This window comes from Suricata suricatta, chromosome 2, assembly GCF_006229205.1.
Source record: "Suricata suricatta isolate VVHF042 chromosome 2, meerkat_22Aug2017_6uvM2_HiC, whole genome shotgun sequence".
In the NCBI taxonomy this organism is placed as follows: domain Eukaryota; kingdom Metazoa; phylum Chordata; class Mammalia; order Carnivora; family Herpestidae; genus Suricata; species Suricata suricatta.
In genome coordinates, this window is record NC_043701.1 from 19,622,426 (window position 1) to 19,644,211 (window position 21,786).

The window sequence follows — 21,786 nt, forward strand, 5'->3', positions numbered from 1 at the left end:
GGATGACTGTTCTTCAGCCATGACTCCAGCCCCATGCCCCCTACCCCCTGCCCACGTCTGCGGTGACTCACTTTCTTTCTCCGTTCTCTGAATAATTACACTGTCAACCTTGTACTGTTTCTTTCATTGAAATTAAGGTCCTACAATTCTGTACCAGCCTTATTCATTGTAAATATTGCTTAGCTGGACTAGGAAGTGAATAAACATAGCCATTTATAGCACGCCTTGCAGTTCACGATCCTTTCATGTATATGGCTGATAGCATCGGTTTCATTTAACAGGAGAAGAGAGTGATGCTCAGAGAGATTTAGTGCTGTGACCAGGCTGCCAGAAGGTAAAACCTTGTAGGAATATCAAGTTGTCGTAGTGTTGCATTTCTCAAACCCTCGGGCAAACACACTATTATTCCAGCTTCCACAGAGGTTCTGGGAAGGATTAGCAACTTCCTCCTTCTCTTCTGTTATGGTTTCTTGGTGGGTGCATGTGGGAGCAGGGCCAGCAGGCAAAGGCATCAACCCCCTGCACCTTAGAAGCCTAGGCATTTGACCAGAGTAAAAGATGGTTACTTTTTAAAGGATTTTGTCCCATGACCAAAAACTGAAAGAACAATCCCATGTTCAGCAATAAAAACAAAGGTTTGGAGAGCCCCCAGCAGAAGGGCCATTTAAGTCACAGGGGCACAAAAGCTCCTGGAAGCTTCTAACTCATCGGTTTCCATGCTGCAGCCAGCCCATCCCAGCCAGGTATGCTTCTGACTTACCCTCAGAGGAAGATCTTTTTCTGGAACTTATTCTAGTGCTTTGCAAAGCCCTTGCTTGGCAGTCCATCTTAAATCCCTCTTCTCTAATTTTGATCCATGGTCCTGGGTTGGGCTGTGTCCTGTTATAATGCCTCAAAACTGCAAAGTCATTCCTGGAGCCTGTGGTCTATTCTCTGTGCCATTTGCATCACCCCTGAAGTGTGTGATCAGCCATGGGTGTCCTTCTCTCTAAAGGACGTGGACAAACTGGAGGCCTCCAGAAGAGAGTGAGCAGGAAATGATTGGACAGCCCACCCTGCTGCACTGAGAATAGTCCAAGGGTTTGAATTCTATGGAAAAAAGGATTTGGCTTATTGGCTGGGATTTCAAAGGAGTGCATTTGGGGAAATGCAGGGATGTATGGGGGAATCGAAGTATGGAGATAGGGTTCTGTGGGGAACATGGCTAGAGAGATGGGCAGGGGTCAGGGCATGGATGTGGAGTGTCATGATAAGGAGTATTGTTCTGAGAGTGCTAGGCAGCCAGTGAAGGTCAGTGGATGGCAATGACCTTAGATGTATGCTCAAAGGTTGCTAGGAGACTATGTGGAGGAGAGCTCAGAGGGGGCAAGACTGGAGGCAAGAAGGGCCATAGGAAGCTGGCAGAGTGTCCATCCACTTATACCCGAAGAAGGAACTTCCAGCTCTTCCAGGGGGCTCATGAGTGGCTCTGGGGGTTGAATGGGCTGCCCCTCTACCTCAGGCGCCCTGATCTCAGAGGGGATGTGGGGTATGAATGTGGAATATAGATGGCGTTGCCTGTGGAGGGTACTCTGCTTCTGCGATGGGGGCTGGTCATAGTTGAACTACGGTCCTGGGAACAACCATGTAAGAGCCCATATCTCCCACCACCTCTCTTGGGCTCTCTGGCTGCTCCCATTATATCAGCGGCTGGACCCCAGAGGATTCTGGGAAGGCCAGCTGGAACAGTTCACAGAGGGATGCACATCAGGGTGTTTCTTGCTCCCTGGTTTCTGTTGGCAGGAAGAAAAAAAATCAAAACTTATATTTTCATAGATACATACTTAGGAAAGGCTGAAACTCATTCCAAGAAAGCCTTTGGGGCAGCGGCTGTAGTCTGTAGTGTCTTTACCCCCTGGAGCCCATGAAGGCCCAGTTCTGTCCCACCACAGACTTTTTTTAAAATTGTAGTAAAATAAAAATAAGATAAAATTTCCCATGGGGTACCTGAGTGGCTTGGTCGGTTGAGTGTCCAACTCTTGATCTCAGCTCAGGTCACAATCTCATGGTTCATGAAATCAAGCCCTGTGTCAGGCTCTGCACTGACAGTACAAAGCCTGCTTGGGTTTCTCTCTCTCCCTCTCTCTCTGCCCCTCTCCTGCTTACACTTTCTCTCTCAGAAATAAATAAACATTTTCTTAAAGTTAAAAAAATACAAAGACAAAATTTATAGTCTTAACCATTTCTAAATGTACGTAAGTTTTATGTACCATTCACATTGTTGCTCAATGAATCTCCAGAACACTTTTCATCTGGCAGAACTGAAACTCTTCCCATGAGCCACTCCCCATTCCTCCTTTCCCTCACCCCTGGCAACCACCATTCCACTTGCTGTCTCTCCCAATGTGTCTACTCTAGGTGCCTTTTATAAGTGGAATCATATAGTGTGTGTCTTTTCATGACTGGCTTATTTCACTTAGTGGAATGTCTTCCAGGTTCTCCATGTTATAACATGTGTCTGGATGTCCCAACTTTTTAAGGGTGAGTAATATTCTATTTACATATGTACCATATTTCATTTGTCTGTCGATGGACATTGGTTACTTCCACACTTTGGCTATTGTGAATAATGCTGCTGTAAACATGGGTATACAAATGTCTTTTGAGAAATGCTTTCAGTTCGTTAGTAGGTTATATCCCCAGTGGTGAAATCGCTAGATCATATGGTAATTCGACTTTTACATTTTTGAGGAACCACTGTACAGCTCTCCACAGCAGCTACACCAATAGCCACTACAGACTTTTTATGACATGCCTGTAAGCTAAGGGCTACCGTGGGAGTTGAGGACACAGGCTGAGTTATAGCTGGGCATATAATTCAGTCTTCAACCACACCACTCACTACACACTCCTGAGCCCTGGAGGTGAGGGGCAGGGAGCAGTGGAATCTCCAAGCCAACTCGGCCTAAAATTACTCTTGTTCAGTGTCAGAGCCTTGGGTTTAAATGTAAAATTTTTCTCTAAAAGTCTATTTAAGAAACAATAAAAACGTTTTGAGTAAGCTTTCTGAGTTACTGAACTATAGGTTGTTTAGGGGGCTGATTGCCTCACATCCCTTATTTGTTTCCCTTTTTTTTTTTTTTTGTACTGTGGGAAATTTCAAAGTGTGTCATTCTATTAAAAAAAATTTTTTTTAAACATTTATTTATTTTTGAAAGACAGAGAGAGACAGATCATGAGCAGTGGAAGAGCAGAGAGAGAGAGAGGAACACACAAAATCAGAAGCAGGCTCCAGGCTCTGAGCTATCAGCACAGAGCCTGATGCGGGGCTAGAACCCACAAACTGTGAGATCATGACCTGAGCCGAAGTCAGATGCTCAACCAACTGAGCCACCCAGGCGCCCCCAAAGTGTGTCATTCTAAATAGGATTTTGTTTCTGAGAACCTCAAGAGACTGTAAGAAGTTTCTTGCTACTCAGTTCCATGGGATTACCTTGAGGTCAGAAGATGTCAGAGCTAATGCTTCCAATTTATGGTTGCTATAATGAGAAGCGAGGTAGTGGACCCTTGTTGGGGTGCCTCCTCATACTCTCTTATCTGAGAAACCTCACCTCCAGGTTTTGGCTCCCCACAGCTGTGCTCTGCTGTTTTCCCTACCTGGTTACTGACTAAGAGACTGACTACTTAACCCATTTCAGATTCTTCTGAAAATTTGGGGTTGGGTCTAAGGTAGGGATGAGCAAATTAGTTGAACCTTGTTCACTGCTTGCCCATTTTTGTAAATAAAGTTTTATTGGAACACAGTCATATGCCCAGTTATTACATATTAGCTGGGACTGCTTTTGCATGACAGTGGTAGAGTTGAGTAGTGGCACAGGGACTGTATGGCCCACAAAGCCGAAAATATTTTCTATCTGGCCTTTACAGAAGAAGTTTGCCAACCATCAATCTAAGGGAAAGTCAGTCTCTGAATGGTCGTACCAGTGTATGTGAACCCCCAATCGGTGGAAGAGCCACATTCTGCCATGTAAACTGAGGAGAAGAGAAAGCCAGTCTGCAGAAAGAGAGAAACAGGAAACAGAGAGGCCTGGGGATGGGAGATAAGAGAAGGAGAGCAAATCCTTTTCAGGATAGCCCCCAAGGCCTTTGTTCTACACCTTTCTTAAGGCTACTGGTTAACTCCCAGACACTTATCATAAAGTCACCTTTTTTGGTTTTTTTGTTTTGCTTAAGTTAGCTCAAATCTGTTTCTGGTTTTGGGAATTAGACCTCCCGACAAACACTCTGGAGAAGCTCTGTGCCTCCTGCTACTCACTGATCAATGGTGGACCAAGCACATCAAAGCTAAGTCCAGGGATCCAGCCTTCCCTCTGTCTTCTTATCTTCTGAGCTGGTGAGTCTCTCCTGGCCCTGCCGGGGGAGGCAGGTGTGCACAAAGGTTGGCAGCTGAGCTGACGCAGAGAAAAAGTTGCTGGTGAGGAGCTCAGGATCAGAGCCCCAGTGTATGGCCTCTTGCTCTCGAATGACAGCCACTGTGTCCTCCTGGCAGGAGCTAGATCAGCCTCCACACCTTGTGCACTACAGCAGCTGCAGTCAGGGGAAATGCCAGAAGCTGCCAACCCTGGCCTTTCTGCCCTTGAACCCTTTGAAACATTTCTTTCAAGTCTGCTTTGAATTTCCTTTGCAGCTTTTTAGTAAAAATGGACTCAAATATAATCTTTAGTCAAACACTTTTTCTTAAGTAGGCTCCATCCCCAACAGCGGGGCTTGAACTCATGACTCTGAGATTAAGAGTCACATGCTCTACGCCAGCCAGGTACTCCTCAAACACTTCTTACACTGGCAGCCTGGTAAAGTCAAACACGATGTTTGGCACATAGCGAAACAACATTAATGGTTTAAATTCACAGTAGAAGTCCAACAAATTTTTAATGAGAACTTCTGGTTCAAGATGGTGAATTGAGCTCATGCTTTCATCTATGTCACATAGATTTCACTGGAATAAAGCTATAATAATGTTTATTTTGGCAAGAGATTAGAAAGGAAGATTGCCACAGGATAAGAAGGCTCAACACTTCTGGAAGATGGAATGAATTGATTTGTGATACATATAACCGTCAGAAAAAGGCACAACCTGCAATAGAAGGAGGCTGTAATGGATGTGGGAGCCTATAAATACACCTGTTAGAGGCCAAGAAAGGTTCTGGACTCAGACTTAACAGGTGCAGTGGCAGGCAGGAGCAAGGAATGGGGCTTATAGAGGAGGGATGGTTAAATTGGTATATGTTTGCAAGGTAACCTGGTATCTGCTTCAAGACCACATACAAGAGATATATCTTTAAATTTAAACCAGCCCTCCGGAGAAGTCTGAAGCATCTAGTGCAGATATGGGTGCACATTCTGCCCTTCATGGAGTCTATATCTTGACTGTCAAGGCAGCTGCTTATCTACTCACCCTAACACCAAACCTGCCAGCCAGCAGGCCACCAGGCAGCAATCCACACCCCATGGAGGGCTAATCAGACTTCTAGGGTAGAGACCTGGTGGCAAAATAGATCTCTTGTGTTCCAACACAATGCAGAAGAAAACCACATGAGCTGCCTAGTCTTTTTAAATTATGGAAGGACAGGGGCCTCTGGGTGGCTCCATTGGTTAAGTGACCAACTTCCACTCAGGTCATGATCTCACAGTTCATGAGTTCAAGCCTTACACTGGACTCTGTGCTAACAGCTTGGAGCCTGGAGCCTGCATTGGATTCTTTGTCTCCCTCTTTTCTGCCTGTACCCTGCTTGTGCTCTGTCTCTCTCTCAAAAATAAATGAACATTTAAAACAACAACAACAACTATGGAATGGCAACCAGACACCACAAGAATTAGAGAATAACCAGAATCTAAAAGAGACCAAGGTAAATACACTGACCCAAGTGGAAATCTAATTCAGAAAAAAATCTTGTTTATACACTCAGATTCAAGGGTACATTATATCCATTAAAACAAGATAGGTTGCAATAAAAAAGATCAGAAAGCAAATGAGACAGTTGTTAGAGATGATAAAATCTTGATTATCAAAACAAATTCAAAACAATTTAGGATATAAAGTCAAGGGGATCTCTCAAAGTGCAGAACAAAAATATTAAGAGAAGAGAAATCTTGGAGCAAAGGCAAGAAACAGGAGAACTCATGCTGAGGTCAAACATAAAAGGAACAAGAATTACAGAAAGAGAGAATAGAGAAAATAGAAGTTAGCAAAGAAATAGTTAAAGAAAATTTCTCAGGACTGAAGAGAACCTTACTTTTAAAGGGCTCAGAATATCCGGCAAAGTAAGTGGAGGCAACAGTAGCAAAACAACCCAACACATAAGCACTTTTTTGCAAAATCCTAAACCAACAAGAATAATTGATAGACCCTAAAATCTCCCAGAGAGGTCAATAGGTCACCTCAATGGAATGAAACTGGAACCACAACTGACTTCATCTATAACTTTCAGTGATAGGAGACAACAATGCCTTCAAAGTTCTGAGAGAAAAAGACCTAACCAATTACTTTTTTTTTTTTTTTTACCCAGCCCAAATTATCAAGTATCAGGGCAAAATAGGACATTTAATTTTCATATGCCCTTTCTTGGGAAATTCTTTGAGGATATATCCCCGGAGCATGGGGAAGTAAACAGAGGAAGAGAAAACCATGGGATCCAGGAGACAGGAGAGCAGCCCAATCAAGGAGAATAGTTACAGTGAAGAGGACCCCAAAGTAACAACTAGGCAGCGAGTTTTCAGGACAGCCAGTCTCTAGGATGACCATCCAGATGGTGCGGAAGGACGGAGTGCTCTGCTGGGAAAAGTATTAGAGCAAAAAGTCAGCTCCTTATGGTAGATGATATCCTTAGGAGAATGGAAAATGCTGAAGATCTGAAAAATGCTCATTGTTCAGGGAAAAAAAGAATGTATTTAGATACTCCTAGAAAAACAAGAAGCTGTACCAGAAAGTCAGTATCAAAATGGCAAGAAAAATGTATTATGATTTTAAGGAGTTACTGGAATATCAGAAAAAAATTCATTGATTTTTATGCTGGCCATTCTTCCTTCCGTGGCCTGGGGATTGTAATCTCAGATTTGTAGAAGAGGAATCTATTCAGGAATTTTACTGAATTTGAGCAGTGAGCAATATGTCTATAGTGATAGTAATGTAAACCTATTTAAAAACAGAAAAAATTGGGGGTAACCCTGTAGAAGTTCAGAAGGTGGGCTTATGCTTGTGGAATGTAAATGTTAGCCTTTTCAATTCAATATAAAAATATATCTGAGAGGGGCACCTGGGTAACTCAGTCATTTGAGTGTCTGACTCTTGATTTTGGCTTAGGCATTGATCTCACAGTAATGAGATCAAGCCTTGCATCAGGCTCAATATGGGGCACAGAGCCTACTTGAGATTCTCTCTCTCTCTCTCTCTCTCTCTCTCTCTCTCTCTCTCTCTCTCTCTCTCTCTCTCTCTCTCCCCTCTCTGTCCCTACCCTGCTTATTATCTCTCTCTCTCTCAAAATAGATATATTAATTTAAAAATATGTATCTGAGAGTAGGTTAAAGATGAAAGGAAGAAGGAAGTGTAGGGGCATAAACATTACTGTCTTTACATGAAACAGAATCAAAATACTGACTCAAATTGATGACATAATCAATGGAAGCACAGTATACATGTTATTTAATGTTATGAAGGTAACCAAATAAACTTGTAAAAAATGATGAGAAACCACAAACTTTGAGCTAGGTCTTAAAGGCAGGCAGTTTAAAAGGGTTGAAATCCTTATATTTTTACAGAGGGAAATCAATGGATATTATTGAAAGTTGACAAATCAAGAAGGGGCATTATGCATGCCATTAGATACATACCATTTAGATTAAGTGGAGTTATACATACCATTTAGATTAAGATACATATTGTTTACATTGACTCCATTAGTGGAATTACACAAACCATTAAGATTAAGACCATTTAGATTAAGTGTACCGGTAGGGCCTTACCTTGATCATCTGGGTTTGCTGTGGGGCCACATGGGGTGGCTGAGCTGGAGGCTGGCCTCTGGCTGCTGTTGGCTCTTTCCATTTGCCCGGATGTGCTGTGTAAGTAATATTTCTCCCTTTCTTTCTTTCTTTCTTTCTTTCTTTCTTTCTTTCTTTCTTTCTTTCTTTCTTCTCTTTCTCTTTCTCTTTCTCTTTCTCTTTCTTCTTTCTTTCTTTCTCTTTCTTTCTTTCTTTCTTTCTTTCTTTCTTTCTTTCTTTCTTTCTTTCTTTCTTTCTTTTTCTTTCTTCCTTCCTTCCTTCCTTCCTTCCTTCCTTCCTTCCTTCCTTCCTTCCTTCTTTCTTTCTTTCTTTTGTCTCTCTTTCTTTCTCTCTTTCTTTCTCACATATATTTAGTGTTTATTTTTTAGAGAGAGTCAGAGTGTGAGTGGGGAGTGGGGAGCAGAGACAGAAAGAGAGACACAGAATCTGAAGCAGGCTCCAGGCTCTGAGCTGTCAGCACAGCCTGATGTGGGGTTCAAATTCACGAACTGTGAGATGGTAACCTGAGCCAAAGTCGGATGCTTAACTTGACTGAGCCACCCAGGTGCCCCAGTAATAGTGCTTTCTGTTTGTGCACTCAGCAGAGCTGAGTTAGGGGGCCTTGTTTCATAAAAGCAGGCAGGCCTTGCTCTTCCCCATCTCAGCCAGTCTGTCTGGTTGCTGGGCCCCTGTTTGCTTAGAGATGCAGCTCTCCACAGGTCCTATGTGGCCAGTTGTGGCCTACAGGACACTGGCAATCCGAGGCAGAAATGTCCTCCCACCAAGTCCTAGAGCTGCTGTGCAATGTTCCAGTGATGTCTGTGTGCTTGAGACAGGCCCAGGTCTCTGTGGGTTTCCCTGTGAGGTCCCAGTGCGTCCCGCAGTGGTGGTTTTCATAGTAAAGAGCTGGCGTACTTTAAGGAGGGAGGAAGAGCCAGCCAAAGTGCTTTCTGCCCCCATGAGGGTACTGAAGAGCCAGCAGGTAGATGGGCTAATGATAAGCCTGTGAACCCTCCAGTTACCTGTGGTGGGGCCAGTCCTTTGTAGCTACAGATGCTGTGTTTGTCAGTACTTAATAAAATGCAGAACTGGACTTCACTTGAGGACACAGTAGACTTTCTTGGAAAAGGACAGAGAAGCAAGGCCTCTAGCTGGTGTCATGACCTGCCCAGGCCGGTGGTGTGCTCACAGGGTTCAGAAGGGCTCAGTGTGCTGCCAGAAGAAAGGGGGAAATGGCTGCTGGGAAGATAACAGAACCCACTGCACAGTGTCACTTTCATGAGAACAGAACCCAGAAGTGACAGCTAAAAAAGAAGCCACAGCAGCCTCCCAACCAATGCAAGATTCTCTTCGACGCTGTCCTGGCTTCCGCCTGCTCATAGTTCCAGGTGGGACACTCACTCCTCCATCAGTCGACCCATCCTGCACTAATCACTTAAAAAATAAATTTGCTTCCCTGTTATCAAAAAGAAAAAAAACAGTGAGCCCTCTCGACTTGACTTCACAGACTGAAAACGGCTCACCTTCAAAGATGGACGCGGCCACTCTAAGATGTGCCCAAGTCCCTCCAATCCCAAGTGGCCGAAGCAAAAAACAAAAAGGAAAACACACCTTAAAAGCATCTCACAACAGTGGAGAAGAGCTTCAGAAGAACATAACAGATGGCTTGAATGAAAACCCTGATCTTCGGGACAGTCTAGAAAGCTGTGCCCAAGAAACTGAGTGATGGAAGTAAAGGGCACGCCAACTGGAGCCGCAGAAAGAAGGCTTGAAAACACAAATGCACAGATGAAACCAGTCATGATGAGAAACTGAGCCGGCTGTAGTCTCGGATTGAAACCATGATGAGCAACGGAGCTTCATCTGCTCTCTCTGTAGAGAACATCTCTACAGGGGTGGTGGCCACTTGGAATTAGAGGAAAGAGAGCAGACAGTGGAGGCCACCCCATGCCCCATTCCAGGTCAATTTAAAGGAAATCAGGGACCTATTGATTTAGATATGGAGAAAACCAAAATACAGCTAAAAAATTATGTGAAGAAAATGAAACAAAGAGCTTACAGGACAAATAAAAAGCCTCCCAACTAAGTATTTCTGCAGCCTGATGGTTTCAGCTTGAACATGAGGTTGAAAGTGAGATTACAAAGCTCCAGCTGAATCTTGAAGTCCATCAAGAACACGTAATGCAAATTCAGAAACAACATGTTGAAAAGGAACCAACCTGCTTGGAAATAGAGAAGAATGGTCCCAGAGCGCAAGGAACATGAACCACATGCATCAGAAGAGCAACCTCTATGGATGGTGGCCGAAGACTCAGACAGAGAATTGGAAAGAACCACATCCTTTTATCAAAAAGCCAGATTCTCTTCTATGAGAAAATGTTCAAGGAAGTTGGATGATAGCTCTATCCATTGACAGAAAGCTGTGAGCTGGGAAAACAAAATGCTCACAGCCAGTATTGAATAACATCAAGTTTCAGTTCCAGCCTTTTGCAAATGGCCCTTTGCTCCAGCTTCTCCTCATGTAGCTCACAGGGTCCCTGATGCCACAAGTTCCCCCTGGGTCATCAGGTCCCCGAGGAGAAAGGAGATTTAAGTCATGGGGGATGGGGGATCTGGGTCTTGAGGCAGGTTTGTTTCAACTGACTGTAGAAAGACATTTGCCTGTATTTCTTCTTTGTAGAAGTAATTTTAGTTTAATTGCTGTTATTTAATTGATGATACAATTGCTCTTATCAAAGTTTGGTAGCATTAGCCAAAAAAAAGGTAATGGTCACCAAAAGAGTTTTAGATGTTGTCTCTGGGAGGGGAGATGAGGATGAGTGGCGGGTCAGGTCATCTCACATGAATGGTCCTGGAGCTCATTCCCGCCCCAGGAACATCCGGGCTAGCCAGGCCCAGCCTCAGCCACCTCTTTGGGGATGACGGGAGCTCAGGGGACCGTGCACTCTGCTACTGCTCAGACTTGTGAATGTTCCCTTGATAACTCCTATGTTATGGTCATACCACCTCGCATGTTCATGTCTTCACACCCACTTTGCACATAAGACCACTCCTGCAAGATTTGATTTGTTACTGTCTGCACATTATTCTGGGGAAAGTGAAACTATAAAAACCCTTTATTGAGATTCTACTGGGTGAGTGCTGAGGGGAGGAAGGTAGACAAATAATTGCAGCTAGAATATATTTTGAGTGAGTAAAGATCTAAGACCTATGTTTCATGGAGCTCAACAAACATAAAATCTGCGAGTTTGACTAGAATAGCTGCCTGGCCCCTGTACCTCACACCCTTTGCCCCCCTGTGGAGGGGGTTCTTTGCTCAGGATGCAGAGTGAGGGCTTCTAACATGACCACACTTTCCATTTAGGCACATCTTTGACGAGCCTTAAAGAGGGCCTGAAAATGGCCATAGATTTGTGGTAATTGGTGGTTCAAGCTGGCATTGTGTATCTGGGTTGAAGGAGGGACATACAAATTGGTGCAAAGACAGGATTTAGGTTTGGGTTCATCTTTTGTGTCTGAACGGCTTGCTATCCTTCGAAGCTTGAATACCATTTTCAAAACAAAACCAAAACCAAAACAAATACAATACCAACCATTTTTGTTCTGGAATGGTTTAGTTGGTTGGGGTCACTGGGGCCAACATGATAAATTTGGCCCCTGTGTTCTATGTCTGGGTGTTAGTCTGTTTCCTGGAGGACAAGGACTTGATGTTATTGATTCTTGAACCCTTCATACTGAGCACAGTGCCAACCAGTTAGTGCTTAAAAAATTGTTAAATAAAAAGTAGTTTGCACTATAAACTAAAACAAAAGTCACCACAAATAATTCAGTAAAAAAATTATCTCTGAGCTATAAGATTTGGTCCTGAATACATAAAACATGTGGCCCGTCCCCCCCCCCCCAAAGCCGAGTGAATGAATGGATGCCCTTGTTCTGAAATGGAAGTGTGCTGTGACAGTGCACAGTTATGGCTCAAAGTCCTCTCTGCTGTGGGTTAAACTACAGAGGAGTTGAGACACCATATACATAGGAGAAAGACAGTATCTATTTTATTGTCAGTACCACTTCAACAGAATTTCTTTTGGTTTTTCTTCTGTATTTTAATGGTCTAATGTAGTGCCTGGCACACACCACATAAATGGTGGTTTTCTTCTTTCTCATTTTTTTCTTTCTGTTTTGTCAATAAGCCACTGATCAAATGTTTTACTGCGTATTGCCTTTATTTCTCCCCCAAGCCTCCCCACCTCCCCATCTTAATTTTATTGTTCAGGGAGCTGGCATGAACCAAGGCAAAGAACACTCTCTCTCAGCCCTGGGTGTAGGGCGAAAGTGTTTCAGGGTCACTCATGGTCAGCTCCAAAGTATCTGCCACTGACAGGACCTGGTCCCAAGTTGTCAGAGACAAGAGTGGCCAGAGGCAGGCAGCCTGTGCATCAGGGTAAGACTGCAGGCTCAGAAAGGGCTGTTGGAAGAGAGAGAGCCCAGCTCTGGCCTCTAACTTGGATGCAGCTGTCACCATGAAGTGATGTAATTCTCTGCTCATGGTCTCCTGCTTTGGTCCCACCCACCAAGATGTAGAGAGGCATGGGCAATGCTTTATTACAGCTGAAGATGAAGAGCTTTTTTTGCCCTTGTGGGCCAGAGGAAAAGATCTGCCCCCTGGGTCCTCTGTTTTCCCATCTGTAAAATGGAACTCCTAATATGTGCTTGCTAAGACAGGTAAGAGGTTTCCTGGCAAAGACCAGCCAAATGAAACTGACCTCATCATCCACTATGCAAAGAAACTAAAAGCCACATGCAAGGCTGGCTTTTCTCCTGACAGAGATCTGAGCCCCTTGGGGAGGGAGCTGCTTCCTGCTCAAAGGAGAGCCCTTCAGAGGGATATTTTATGGGCATTGCTGAAAACATAAGGGATACAGTAAAACACAAAGACACAAGAGCATTGAGCAGGAGATGTCATCCATTCTGCTTGACAGACATAAATTACTGACCAGACGCAGGCATTTCCCCTCTTGGTCATCACCCGACGAAGGGGAGAGCTTTTATTTTCCAAATGATATATTGATCTGATAAAATTATTATTACATCATCTCTATTGCCCATCACCACTCACAATGGGAGAGGATTATAGGGAAAATAAATGCTCCCACTGGAATAGGGTATAGAAATGTGTGTGTGTGTGTGTGTGTGTGTGTGTGTGTGTGTGTGTGTGTGTGAGAGAGAGAGAGAGAGAGAGAGAGAGAGAGAGAGAGAGAATGTGTGAGTGTGCAAGTGTGTAATGATTTCTGGAGTTTCATTAATATTAGTTGATGGCATTCTAGCACTCACATGTCAAGCAAAGCATCTCTCCCCGGGCCCTCCTCAGGGGGTCGTGGTAGAAATTAGATGCTGTTAGGGAAAGCCGTGGAAAGGATGTAGGAGACCAGGGCCTTCAGTGCTTAAGAAGTGGGACTGACGGGCTTGTCAGACTCAATATGTCTTCTTTAAAGTAGGGAGGAAGGGAGGGAAGATCTATATGGTAGAACTTTGGACATCTGGGTGCGCCATGCAGGGGAAAGGGGCAGCTTAGTGCAGGTTCTCAGACTCTTAAAGTGCCCTTTATGGCAGTCCTGGGGGGAGAGCTTCCTTCACTTAAGAACTAAGGTAGCTCCAGAGATCATGAGAATCTCTTTCCTCCTGAGGAAAGTTGTTGGTTGGTGGGTTAATGACCTTAAGTCAAGTTGGCTGAGAAAAGCGTGGCCCCTCCATATTGACAGAGGGCTAGGATGGGGCGGAGTGGTGGCATTGTGAGTGTGACCCCAAAGCAGGACCCCTGAAGGCTGAGCCCTCCATGACTTCTCTGGTCTTGGGAAGCTGAGGATATGATTTCTCTAACTTCTGTGGGTCTCAGGCAATAGCTATATCTGGGGAGTGTTTCTCTCTTGAGTAAATGGACTGGTTGCCAAAGCATCACAACACTCTATAGGAAAAACAGCCACACAGCCAAGCCTTCGCTGTTGGGAGGACAGCTTTTGGTCTCGGATAATCCATAAGACCGACTGAGTATGTGCACAAATATGTGCATGGCCATACACACACACACACACACACACACACACACACAACACACACAGAGACTCTTCCAAAAGGTGTAGGTATTTGACAGTATGAAGTAGTTATCATGAAAAAAATGTCTGAACTGGGTTGGGCTTTCATTGCCTTATGGTTTTGTTCTATTTTAATTTTCAATTATATAAAGGGGGTTCACAGTGTTTTTTAGTGTTGGGAGCCTGGGCCAGTTTGGATCCTTTGTACCTCGAGTTCCCTGAAGTGGAGGGGGAGGGTGTGGGTTATGAGAAGTGGAACATCCTCTTAGGGGAACTTGGGCCTGGTAGACTCAAGTGCAGCTTGATGAGTCATGGCCCTTATGGAGACTTTTGGAGTCTCTCATCTCCTAAAGTCTCATTAGCCGAATATTTAAGTTTATCCTTTTGGAGTACAACTTGGTGCAGAAAGACAGCAACACAAACTGAGATGGGTAAACCAAAGCCACTTGACTCCGCCTCTAGGTAAGTTCAACTTTGTTAGACTTACCCTGCCGTCAGGTCTACATGGCTCTGCCCCTTCAGGACCCTGCCTTCCCCTTAGAGGGGAGCCAACAAGCCAAGAACTGCTGACCTTCAAGGACAATGCTATGGGTTTCTCTAGGAAGAATGGGGGCCATCAGGCCCTGCTAGGAGGACTCTGAAGAAGGATGGGATGGTGGGAGCGCCCGGGTGCCTCAGCTGGTTAAGCGTCGGACTCTTGATTTCAGCTCAGGTCATGATCTCGCAGTTTGTGAGTTTGAGCCCTGTCTTGGGCTCTGTGCTAAGAGCCTGGGGTATTCTTGGGGTCCTTTCTCTCCTTCTTTCCCTGTTCTTCCCTCTCCCTCAAAATAAACAAATTAACTTAAGGGGGAAAAAGATGGGGTGGTGGAGGGTTTGTCCCAGGGAGTATCAACTTTCCAGACTGTAGAGAACCCCTCGAGACCCTTGTCCGTAGGTTACTAGCAAACATGTCCTCCTAAGCAGCAGAGTTGTCTTATCACCCTTGTTCCAGAAAACCTACATTGACACCCTATGTCGGGCCACAGACGTGGGAACTCAGCTTTTGAAGTCTTCTGCCCTCTCAACACACCTTTCCCACTCAGTGAGGTTGGTCTCTTTACCCCCTCTAACTCCAGCCCCATTTCTTTAGAGACCGTCTCTTTAGGGTTTCTACCTATGTTGGATTCAGTTCCAAAGTCAGAGTTATGTTCTACAGAGGCTCCACTGCTGCCAGTCCTCCTTCAGCCTCAGCTTTCCGTCCTATAAAGTGGACACAATAATGGTACCCACCTCTTTAGCCTACAGTTATGCACTTGGCTGATGTCCACTGCTAAAATACAGTCAAAATAACAAATTCCAGGTGGTTGAAGAATCCCATGCTTCAGGATGAGTCTAATGAGTTTTGATCATGATTCTGGCAAAGAGTGCAGGTTTTAGAGTCCACCACAAATGCCTGATGAAAAAAAACCTCTTTGAATGTACAGGCAGACACAAATACCTGAATTTTGAGGGTGTGCTGCCTTTGTTATTGTGCTATCTCAACAGGCTCAGTAATATTGCTAACATCATATACCCTGGCTGTCTATTTTGTGTTGACCTTAATCCATCTTATTTTCACAAACCCAAGCATGTTTCAAAAATGGTCTTCGTAGCTATCTTGAGAAAGAGTGATGTGGTTATCTGTTAGCCGAACAGTGCAGTGGCCTTTACTGACATTGCTTTGTCTTTTAAGAGTTATCTTAAAAGCTTTCCAGAGATGGTAGGGAAGGATGGGACCCTAAAAGAAGGGAAACCAAAAGGGGACTGGGGGCCATCAAAGCAAGAGCTCTGGAGACAAACATTATCTTGGAAGTAAAGACTCGATCGGATGATAAGCTGTCCTCCTCCACGAGGGGTGATTACTTTATAGTTGATTTGTGTGGTTGTAGGAATTTACTTGAAAGACGCAATGGAAAAAAGAGTCATAGCTCTAAACATTGGATGTCCCTTGATGAATTCTTGTCTTCTGATATTATTTGAAAATATCAGTTTCACAGAAAGCAGGTGAGACACTTCCAGATTAGACTACCCAAGCCTTCATGTGACCCCACTCTCACCTGTGAAGGTACCATCAGGACTGATCTTGACAAATCTAGAAGACTCTATCATCCTTCTGCCAGGATGTCAGGGCTCTTGTGTTCTTTTTCACTTCCCCTATTAACAACTGTGGTCAGGTGGGTTTTAAAGAGTCTGCTAAGCCCATTCACACTTAGAAGTCTGTGGCTATCAGTAATTTAAGATTACCCTCTTTCAACTATGGATACTCCTGAAAGTTCAGGCAGTGCCTTCACCCGAAGGAATGAGTCTGTATTGGCAGAATTCCAGGCCTCAGGTGCATGCTGCGGTCGTGAAAAGACCCTGACAAATGGGTGATTTAGTGCAAGGCCCTTGTCGGAATCTCTCCAAATTACACCCCACAAGTGACCTTTACTCTACCAGTGGTTTAAGAATATAGCAGCAATTATGGTCTGTCGAGAGCCTGGTACCTAAGGGAAGAAGGAGGTTTGGAAAATATGGTGGAATCCTGTTTGTTGCTGTAGATGGGGACCCCTGACATTCTTCAAGGATATGGTCTCTCACCTTAGTGAACTACCCACTCTGAGAGTGATACTGAGCCCTGTGACTTCTACCCCCACGAGGCAATAAAGTATAATTGAAAACTCTCCTGCCTCTTTTAGGTCCACAATGATTCTGTAAAAATGGAACTCGGAGAATTTATAAAGCTACTTTCTGGCCTAGACCATCACAGAATTAGACCCCCTTTTCCCCCCATACTAGGGACCACCTTCCTCTTCAGACACACTTTTCCACAAAGCACCACAGACTTTATCCCTCCCACGAGTTCCTGCCTACAATGACAAACGGAAGAGAACAAAGCCACAGCCAAGTTCCCTGTCCGAGCGCCAGGTTCAGAGTGCATGATTCAAGTTTGTGCCTTGGCAAAATGACTAATGACTACATATCACATGTCAGAAATTATAGGCCCATTCATGAATAGCTAAAACCATGAAGGCTAAGTCCTTGAATGCCAAGGGCCTCCTGGGTTGATATCATGGAAGTGACTTTAACACGTGAGCCTGAGGCTGAGAAACATGAGGCCCTGTCCCAGGGCAGCCCAAGGGAAGGGCATTCTGCCCTTTGTATTGCCCACAGTCACCTTTGTGGTGACTCATTACGGCTGTCCTAACAAAGTACGATAAACTGGGCGGCTTAGAACAACTGAAATATATTGTCTCAAGGTTCTGGAAGCCAGTACGAAATCAAGGCATCAGCATCCAGGATGAGCTCTTTCTGAAGGGGTCAGGGAGACACCTCTGGTCCAGGCCTCTCCTAGGCTCTGGTATCCTTGGAGGTTTCCTGCCTTATGATTGTTTGCTCCCTTTGTCTCTTCTCTCTGTGTGTCTCTCCTCACATGGCATTCTTTTTTATAAGAATACCAGTCATATTCTTATCAATAAGATTGCTTTTGTTTGTGATTAATTGTTTTATGTATTTAGGAGCTCCCAAATTCGGTGCATAAATGTTTATAATTGTTAGCTCTTCTTCATGTAGAGTCCCTGTAATTATTATATAGTGTCCTTCTTCATCTTTTGTTACTGCCTTTATTTTAAAGTCTAGTTTGTCCGATATAAGTATGGCTACTCCAGCTTTCTTTTGGCTTCCAGTGGCATGGTAGATATTTCTCCATCCCCTTACTTTCAATCTGAAGCTGTGTTCAGATCTAAGGTGAGTCTCTTGTAGGCAGCAAATAGATGGGTTTTGGTTTTTGATCCATTCTGCTACCCTGTGTCATTTGACTGGAGCATTCAGTGTTATTATTGAAAAATGTGGGTTTAGAGTCATTGTGTTCTCCCTAGTGGTGTCTCTGGCACCTTGTATTCTTTGCAACAATAGCACTGCTAGGGATTTACCCAGGGGATACAGAAGTGCTGATGCATAGGAGCACATGTACCCCAATGTTCATAGCTGCACTTTCTACAATAGCCAAATCATGGAAAGAGCCTAAATGTCCACCAACTGACAAATGGATCAAGAAGATGTGGTTTATCTATACAATGGAGTACTACATGGCAATGAGAAAGAATGAAATATGGCCATTTGTACCAACGTGGATGGACCTTGAGGGTGTCATGCTAAGCGAAATAAGTCAGGCAGAGAAGGACAGATACCATATGTTTGCATTCATAAGTCTAAGAGGAGAGACCTGGCAGGGGACCATGGGGAGAGGAAGGAGGAAAGAGAGTGGGGGAGAGTGAGGGACACAGATCAAGGGAGACTACTGAATACTGAAAACAAACCATGGACTGAGGGGGAGGGGGAGAGAGGGAGGGAGTGATGGTCATGGTGGGGGGCACTTGTGGGGAGAAGCACTGGGTGTTATATGGAAACCAATTTGACAATAAACTATTAAAAAAAAAAAAAGAATACCAGTCATATCAGATTAGGGCCCAGCTCACCTCAGTGTGACCTCATCTTAAGTAATTACATCTGCAACGGCCCTATTTCCAGATAAGGTCAGGTTCTGAGGTGCTGGTGGTGAAGACATGAACATATGAATTTGGGGAGAACATTTTGGTTCAATCCATAACAATTTCATAAACTTCTGTTAGACCTCTACTAATGTTTGTCAGAAGGCCACTTAAAAATTTTTTTTAATGTTTATTTTTGAGAGAGAGAGAGAGAGAGTGACGCAGGGGCAGAGGAAGAGGGACACATAGACTTCAAAACCAGATCCAGTCTCTGAGCTGTCAGCACAGAGCCCCACGTGGTGGGACTCAAACTCACAAACTGCGAGATCATGATCTGAGTCAAAGTCAGACACTTAACCGACTGAGCCACCCAGGTGTTCCTGGGAGGCCACTTTCAGAGGGTGACAAACACCTGGTCATTTTAACATTCAAAAGAATGATAAACACTCACACTATGTTCTTACCCATCTCTTCACACATGTGCACACACACAGTCACACATACACACACCTGGCTGCTTATAAAGAAACCTTAGCCTCTCACACCCGTCAGGGTGACAGAAAGCTGTGTTGGAGAGCATGTGGGAGCCCAAGCTGGGTGCTGAGGGGTAAATATGGAGGCTGGAAACTCTCTTCAAAGACCAGTATTCAGAGCCTGAGGCCTTTGGGGAGTTTGGAGACAAGCCCTATTGCCCGGTTTCCCTCTGCCCGGGCTTGTCGTGAGGCTGTGTCCTTTGAGAGAAGGAACCTGACCACCCCAAAGAATGACTAAGTGCCACAGACCACAGGGAAACAGGAAACTCTGCAGTGTAGACAACCCCTCCCACCTCTGCACTCTGGCGGGAGGAGTGAGCAGTGAAATCAAAGCTGTACAGGCTTCTAGATAAGTCTATCCTATCCCTGGTCTTTTGTTTGTTTGTTTGATTTGATTTTTGTTTTTTTGTTTTGTCTCTGAGGCCAAGAGGATATAAGCCGTTCTCAGGGCATCCCAGCTAGAGCTGTTCTCCAGAGCTTCAGGGCTGGGCCCTCCTTCAAGGCACGGAAGCTTAGCCATGGCTCTGGGTCCCAAGAAGGCAGGTGAGAGATTGCTGGGCGCAGTCAAAATCTACACGTGCTCGTGGTGGTTCATGTTCCTCCTCAGCCTCAAGACTCCTTCTGCCCAGACTCTTTGCTCTGTCCCTCTGAACCCTTTTCCTTTCCTTTCCATTTCCTTGCTATTCACAGATCTGCTACCAACAAGCTAGGATCCAAAACAGCCCCCAAGCCTGAGGCCAGCACCTTCCTCAAAGGGAGTCAGGGTCACTGATTCTCTCTTCGTTAGAGGAGCCCTTGTCAGGGAGGAGGAGGAGCCAAGCTGGAGCCCACCATGAACCCAGGGCCAGTTAACAGGTACTCCTGAAGGACTTTGACTGAAGCCACCGCCATTTCCCCGTGCAAAGCCAGTGTGACTGTCTGAAGGCCATCGGTGCTCACTGAGCTACTTGTCTGGTAGAGAGGCTGGCGACAGGGACGGGTTTGCACGCTTGCTCAACCCCACCTAGTTGGAGGACAGGGAGCCATGGACAGAAGCCAGTCTAAAGTGCTCAGTATGGGGTGTTGAGAAGTGCCTTGAGGACACAGTCACAGACTTCAGAGCAGGAAGGATGGCTCCTTTGATGGCGGGCCCCTTCGTGCCACAGCGGCATCAGGTGTTGTCACAGATGCCATCTTACTTATTCCTCACAACTGTCCTGTGCAGCAGACCTGGTCACCATCATGTTTACAGAGGAGGTAAACAAGGCACTAGAATCACTCAGGGGAGCTGAAAATGTTCACTGACTGCACAAGACAATGTTAGATTTTAGACAACAACACTGATGATAACAACAGTATTTGGGGAATCACCCTAACAAAGAATTTCTCCTTATTTTTTTATAATAGTTTATTGTCAAATTGGTTTCCATATAACACCCAGTGCTTCTCCCCACAAGTGCCCCCCACCATGACCATCACCCCTTCCCCCCTCTCCCTCCCCCTTCAGTCCTTGGTTCATTTTCAGTATTCGGTAGTCTTTCATGATTTGTGTCCCTCTCTCTCCCCAACTCTCTTTCCCCCTTCCCCTCCCTATGGTCCCCTGTTAGGTTTCTCCTATTAGACCTATGAGTGCAAATATATGGTATCTATCCTTCTCTACCTGACTTATTTTGCTTAGCATGACACCCTCAAGGTCCATCCATGTTGGTACAAATGGCCAGATTTCATTCTTTCTCAGTGCCATGTAGTACTCCATTGTGTATATATATATATATATACACCACATCTTCTTGATCCATTCATCCGGTGATGGACATTTAGGCTCTTTCCATGATTTGGCTATTGTAGAAAATGCTGCTATAGCAAACTCTAATCAGGCTTCTCTGAGCATTCTTTTCAACTAGCCCCTGACTTTTGGCTCTCCCCACATTGTCCAATTTTAGAAAGAATCCAGCTAAGTCAGTGTAGCCAGAACCAACCCCCACCCCCAATATCTGATCACCATGAAATCTGAACAGATTTCTCACCCCCCACCATTCCTCCAGGTGATGTCCAATGCCTTCAACAAGAATTCTGTGGTCGCTTTAGCCAGAAGCCCCCCTTAGCCCTGATGTTTCCTCTCAGTAATTTTCCATCCACTGACCCCACTCTGCTCCTTGACTATAAATTCCCACTTTTCCTTATTGTATTTGGAGTTGAGCCCAATCTTTCTCCTCCATTGCAGACACCCGCCCCTTGCAGTGGTCCCTATGCATATTACATTGTGATAGTTGACCTTACCATTCTTTAACAAGTGTCATAATTCTTTCCTGAACAACCCCAAGGGAATTACACACCAGTACCTTTAGGGAGAGGAGAGAAAGAGGTACCTATAGTCTGGGAAACCAATCCCAGCATTTATGATCTTCTTGGCCAGTAGAACTTTCTGGAAATCTTCAGCAAGCAGGCCCATCACTGCCATTAGAACCACAAAGACAAGGAAAGCATTTGCTGAGCAATTCAAAGCACCAGTAGCTTTTGTAGGCAAAAGCACCTTCAATGGAAGGGTAAGTATGAAGCCCCAAGGAAATTCCTGGACGTTTTTTTGTGAGGGTGACCTAGGGCCACACAGAGGAAGGAGGAAACAGAGCAATTAGATGACACACAGCTCCCCTCTCTCCTTCTACACATCCTTGAGGACCCAGT

At 44.8% G+C, this 21,786-nt stretch overlaps 1 long non-coding RNA gene across 1 annotated transcript; it reads left to right on the forward strand.

Annotated features, from left to right (window-relative positions):
- The first annotated feature begins 14,464 nt into the window (after positions 1-14,464).
- LOC115305204 lies at positions 14,465-20,070 on the forward strand. Its single transcript, XR_003914748.1, has 3 exons — positions 14,465-14,564; positions 19,545-19,665; positions 19,813-20,070. It is a non-coding gene; the product is annotated as an uncharacterized LOC115305204 (long non-coding RNA).
- Positions 20,071-21,786: the final 1,716 nt, after the last annotated feature.